This window comes from Saccoglossus kowalevskii, chromosome 21, assembly GCF_978046115.1.
Source record: "Saccoglossus kowalevskii chromosome 21, keSacKowa6.1, whole genome shotgun sequence".
NCBI classification, from domain to species: domain Eukaryota; kingdom Metazoa; phylum Hemichordata; class Enteropneusta; family Harrimaniidae; genus Saccoglossus; species Saccoglossus kowalevskii.
The window spans coordinates 16,694,929-16,701,526 of NC_140661.1; the positions used below are offsets into that span (position 1 = coordinate 16,694,929).

Genomic DNA, 6,598 nt, shown 5'->3' on the forward strand with positions numbered 1-6,598 from the left:
GTCAGATAATGTAATTCTGGTGTAAATTTGTATTAGCTTAGTGCACGTCTCGCGACACACAATGTATATTCTTGTGGATTTTACCTTGTTTCCGGCATAATCCGCCTTAGAATCCAAAATGGGCAAACAATGTTACAATACGTGTATTTTTATCTGCTATATCCAATCTTTCAGAATTTGCTCTCATTGTTACAGTTACATGTACAACAAACTGACAGCCAGTGATGACGTAATGTAACTCAATTCATTATAAAAAGTGTTCCTGATCGGTATTTCAAACTCCCGCAACATTTGTTCGACAAGTGACGACATGACGTGTGCAAATGTAAGAATTTATTTCCCTCGACTTACGATTCGCGTGGAATCGCAGCCGATTTGTAAATATAGCGTGTGTTGACGTCATACTACGAAACTGATGTGGGTTGGTGCATACATTCGGTACGGGTTTTTTTTTCTGACTGCTTTATTCATTAATTCTTAAATTGTTCACATAATATACTTTTTAAGGAAAATAGTGGAAGGAGCGTCGCTTTCATGAATGTATGATACTAACTGTAACTGGGTCACACATTTTCTGCGAGAAATACATGGCTCCATATTTTACTCCTTGGATCGAAGGTTTCTTCTTTGACTTGTTGACTCCATTGAACTGGCAGCCGGACGTGTTGAATATTGGTCGTTAATGTATGTATATGCGACATTCTACAGGCTAATGGTGCCAAAGTGTCTGTCATAATGATTTGAAGATTCTATTGAACTACATATTTCTTAAAGATGTCATTAAACGGCTGTGTCCATGATAGATAGGCCAGCGTGTCTATTGTGCCGGGTGATTAACTATATCATTTTCAATCCTCCCTAAAAGCAATTAATAATTTATTTCTTAAGCCCATTCATCGAATTCTTCTAATACAACGATGTTTTAAAAAACGCAGGTGTCAATAACGGTTAATTTGGAGTTTCCTTTAATTCCATCATATAGATAAAATATATCATGTGGCCAGGCGCGCTGACATCTGTTCGTCATTGAGTGTGATTAAACGACTTTGTTCGAGGATGCTGCTCGCATATGCGCCTGTCACTGACATCCTTTCTATACTGCGCGAAACGTGGCTGATTAAAGCATTGGTAATTTACGGTAAGACGCAGAGAATAGGACAAATACGGAGAAATATGTGAGGATCCGATATATTAATTGTCATACACGTTTTATCGGTGTGTCCTACAGTGTCGTCACTGCCCTAACATCCGTTTTCTTGCTGGGACATGTGTCCTGGCCGTTAACCAATCAGGTGAGGGAAAAGCGAACTTAATGGCATGAATAATTCATTATACTGTTGCTGATCTCTCATTATATCGGTATATATTTACATTTGAATAGATAACTTATTATTTCCAGTATATATAAGTCTTTCCTGCTATCGTCCAATTAGTAGTAAATACCGATCTTGTTCTTACCTCTTCGATAGATTGGCGGAGCTGAGCAGATGTCTTTATAGACGAAGCAAGAGTGTTATACAGCCGTTGACTTAAAGTTAGAAGAAAGATCATAGGAAACTGTAGTGCATGTAACAAGGTAAGAAACCCCTTACCTCTATTTCCATTCTTACCTATCCTCGGTTCAATCTCGAAATGTTTGCCAAATCATTTCATAAACGAGTTCCCGTAAATATCCGCCACTAACACTACATTTAAATAGCCCGGTCGGTTAATTTCACTGACGGTTGTGATTGAATTCAACGGCTAGTGAAAACTATTCATTGTTGTTGTGTGTTATGTAACGTATTCCATCATGGTGGATGGCACTTTAAGGGTAGACGTTGATATTCAATCTCAATTTCAGGTCAGCCACCGAGTCGGGTAGTAAGCAGATTTACCCCACAAGCGTTCTTATTGTGTCTTTTTGTTACATAATTGTGTTTTTATCATAAAATTAGTCTGAGGTTTTTAGTTATTACGAATATTTCGCTGATTATGATGAACGCAAAATGTAAAACGACCGTATCGACTGATGCTTTAACGTAGATTGATGCGACGTCTTACTGTCACAATTTAGTAAGGTATAACAGCTAGAAATGTCAGCAAAAGATGGCGTGATTATATTTTTGGCCCACGTTACATTGTTGCTGCGTTTAAATTAAACAAAGAAAAGTATTCAAACGTATCGTAAATTTTACGCACACTGTCCAAATGTTATAGACGTTCGTGAAATTTTGAATATTATAACTCGCTTTACACCATTTCACCCTAAGTCAGTAATATCTGTCATATTCGTATGTAAATATAAATTTGCAATCGAAATTAACCACAAGTTGATCATTTTAACAATATGCCTGACAACTTCAGAACAAACATTATATTTTACTGAAAGTCATGTCATACAGAATTACAAAAATGCGCGGACACTATCGTTATATCACACATTGGACTTCTTCTCAAGTCTTAGAGCTAGACCTTTTTATTTGTAATATATTTTTATCTAACGGAGCTGTACCTCGCAATATATTGAATACCCTTTAACTTTAATAAGCTTAAATTATTGCTCAACGAACGATTTTACTTTTTTAATCGGTTTTCATATATCAGTTTGTATATGTGTAGGACTATTAGCGATTTTACTTTTTTAATCGGTTTTCATATACCAGCTTGTGTATGTATATATTTGTAGGTCTACTAGCGAATTTGAGTACAAGCACCTAGCTCAGATATGTATTTGATCGCTAGGAAATTGTTAACTTTAGTCACTAATATTACCCTTAAGCTATACGGGTTGATCCGTGTTTGATATTTCTGGGGATAAAATCAAAATTCCGACTACAGTAATCTTAATAAAACAAACCAATGTTTTTAAGTTATGTCACCTTGAAAACAAATCATCTTATATTGACAATGTTTATTTCTAACCTCTGTAGTGTAACGCTAAGTAACGCTCTGTGTATCAATCGTAATTGTGGGATGCTTTGATTAAAATACGGATTTTGTTTCAGATTTTTAAAGTTTCAGTTTCCACGAACTAGCTTCCTGTCGCCGGAGCAACGTAGTACATATATATTAAGTACGGTACTCAGTCACTAAGATGGTTTCACTTTTACATGGACATCAGTAATCAATTTGTTTGTTATAGGGATGCACATTCTAAAAAGATACCAATCAAATACACCGCTGGCTTTCATTCTTGGGCTTCTGTTAGTGTTTGATCTTCATGAATAATCTCACATTGACTATGAGCAGACGATTAAAACACTTTTTTTCTATTTCTGGATAAAACATGTTAACAGTGATGAAAAATACATATAATACGAATACAAAATCCACATTTCTAAATGGGTTATTAAAAATAACTTGTTTTTTGAAAAAAACTTTCTTTTTTTAAATCTCACTACCGGGGACCACGTGACAATACGGATCAATGTAGGACATCACACGTTGTTCTGAATTGGGTTGCCCGTATTGACAAATTAATGTCAAAAGCTTAGCTAACTGGAATAATTGTATCAGACAATTTGTATCTTTTTGTTCTCTTAAGGTAATTATTTTCATGTATTTTCCTAGTTATTGTACAGTTTGGCGCAACACCTCTAAATATAATTTACTGGGCATTCTATAAATAAAGGGTTGAAAAGATTTTTCTTTGAGGAGGACTGATACAATGATCCCAGTGGATAACTGCTTTGGCTTTTACGGGCTGTTATGACTTACAAAGTTCTGAATACTATGGCTACAACGTATTTGAAGAATTCATTAAAACACACTAACGAGATTTATGTAATATACACCCGATTGCCTGATTCCAACTGCCAGTTTATAAATTTACAAAATCATAATTAACACTACGTGTATGTTACATTGAAGACTTCCTCTTCTGGTGTGTGCATGAAAACTAATTATAATTGTATTATTCCTATTTACTCTGTGAATAATGTATTACATGAGTAACGTATCTAAAAGGCGCTGATGCAAAGTACACGATAATTGCTGTAACTTAAAATTCCGTCTTTAAATAAAACATAAATAAACATATAATCTTATAATTTAATCATAATCTGTACTGACAACAGATTATCATAATTTCACAAATTCTTGTAATTTGTTCAATTGTCCGAAAAACATTCCGTCCCATAGCCGATATCATGTTGCAGTAATATTTAATGTTACGACATTTCACCTTAGCATACTGCAAATAATAAGTACACAAGCTCTCTTGTAGTAATTTCCATTTGTTGGTAGTTAATGTTTCGAAATCTTTAAGCATTGTTTCACGAATTCTGAATATTCTTTCTGCATGTGTATTTGTATTATACACTAATTATATACTCCTAACAGTGTATAATATATCGTTCATACCCAATAATCCTATAATAATTCTCAGCAATTGTTTCTTTTAAAAGTCTAGTTGTAAGAGCTCTTGTCCTAATATACAGTTTATATTGATGGCCGTCATTTCATGTGTACGCGTATGACGCAGGGGCATGCCAATCCGCTGTAATTGGCGCAACACACAAAGGAATAATTTTGCTAATATTTCCTGTTTTCTACCGCATAACTAGATAATCTCATCATATATACAATGAAGAGCTGTCCGATAATCCTTCTCACAGTCTGTGCTAGTTTAATCATCAGTCAAGTAGCTGGCAATATTGTATGCGGCAATCAACCGCAAAAGGGCAACAAACAGTCGTTAGCAGAATACGTCTCAGATGTTGTCAGCTACCTGCGATATTGTGGCAAACAAAGGTATCTTTGGCGTTTTTTTATTGTATACTTTCTAATACGTTATTAAGCATGAATACTACGCAGATGCGTTTTATTTGCAAACCGGGTGATTATCCAGGAGCAGCTTGGCGACACTTTTTTTTTAATTTCACTAGCTATACAAAAAAGTCCTCAGAATAGTATTTATACATCAAAGGGCAGCGGATTACCGACCGACTGACAAAAATGTGAAGCTAAATAGAAGATCGCAAATCACTTCACAATAGCGACGTTATTAGCTTTTGATGCGCATCCGTCAAACTGCCCTGTATGATCTGTTGCAGGCGTCATATCTCGGTGATACACGCGGACAGCTAATAACGTACATCGAGAACTGTCATTATTTACCATGATTTGAGTGCACGCCCTTTGCAAACAGGCTTGACATACGAAGGAAGATGTTTGACGAAAACTGGTGCAACTGATAATTTCCCATATGTGCCTCGCTACCTGTGAATTTGGCAACATCTGCGCATGTCCACCGGCGCGTGATCATTTGGATATGTTGTTGACACGTGTCTCGCGCATATTCAAACACATTCCCTAAGCTTTTAATTACATAAAATATTTAAATCAATTAGCCAGGCGTGCAAAAGAGAAACTTTACGAAGAAATAAATGTTGCACGTCGCCGATATTCATATTAAATGGGGTTCTGTTTAGCAGGATACATATGACCAGTATACGTGCCATTTACACCATGCCGTAGTCTCATCGAATTCTTAACGTAGTTAAATCTGAATTAATATTTGTTATAGGTATGGTAGATCATATGAAGGTACACTTCAAGAAATAGGTTATCCTTCTGAAATGGACAAAGACTTTGAAGGTAGTTGAATATATCACGTATATATTTGAATTAGTCATATGTGTGTATTTGTTTACTTTCGAAGTGCGTAACAATACTTGCATAACATCGTGATATCAGTCTTCAAATAATTCACATACATTTTATTTGATTAGTGAAAGCAGTAACAAAAAATGCATTGTTCTTCTTTTCAGATGAGTACAACCGCTTTCTCCAGCAATTTTTCAAACGGTACCAATAAGTGTTCAACTGCAACCGGAGGCTGATTTTTTTATTTTGTAATCCATGAAAGAAGAAAACAACTCAATTCAGTTATTTTATTGTTTTAAAAAAAGCTAGACAATGACTTCGATTTAACAACAATGTCTTACAATGTAAGAAATGTGTATAATACGAACTGTGCTTTGATTAATATAACACGGATCGCATAAAGTGTTTTGTTTGAATAGAAGAAGCGTTTTCGAAATCGTATTGTACATTTCAGTTTAGGTTGAACGAGGCAACACAGTGTCTTAAACTAGCACTAGATATAAATAAATAATGGCAACGACATAACCAAAAATATGAATCTAAACATAATTTACATTTGCATGTTAATATTTTAATTATGATCAGGTAGTCGTTTATAGTTGCTATCCACGTATTCCTAGTTGATATTATCGGTCAATGCAAATGGTTCGTAGCTAAAGATTTAAGACGTATGATGCTGGTTTTTTTTTCCAGTGACTTCCCTTTCCACCACTCTTAGAATAACATTTAAATTTGTATATTGTATATTCAAGGTCATTAGTGAAATTATAGTTGGTTTGCAGTTGTTTACACGATTCACTTATTTTTAAACGTAACGTTCCCTCTGGATATACGAGTGTGGACTACGAATCTTTCTTATAATACGCTGTACAATGTACAAATTATGAAATACATTTCTCCAAGACAGTAAAAGAACAAACCAAATAGCAAAGCATCTCAATTACATAGTTACGAATAGTCCGGAAATACATGTGACTACGCCAAAAAAAGAATGTTATTCAATCTCTTT

General features: G+C 34.9%; 1 long non-coding RNA gene across 1 annotated transcript; it reads left to right on the top strand.

Moving 5' to 3' along the window:
- The first annotated feature begins 1,428 nt into the window (after positions 1-1,428).
- On the top strand, positions 1,429-6,378 carry LOC102801778 (uncharacterized). The gene is made up of 4 exons (XR_438634.3): positions 1,429-1,576; positions 4,548-4,734; positions 5,510-5,580; positions 5,754-6,378. It is a non-coding gene; the product is annotated as an uncharacterized LOC102801778 (long non-coding RNA).
- The last annotated feature ends 220 nt before the right edge of the window (positions 6,379-6,598 follow it).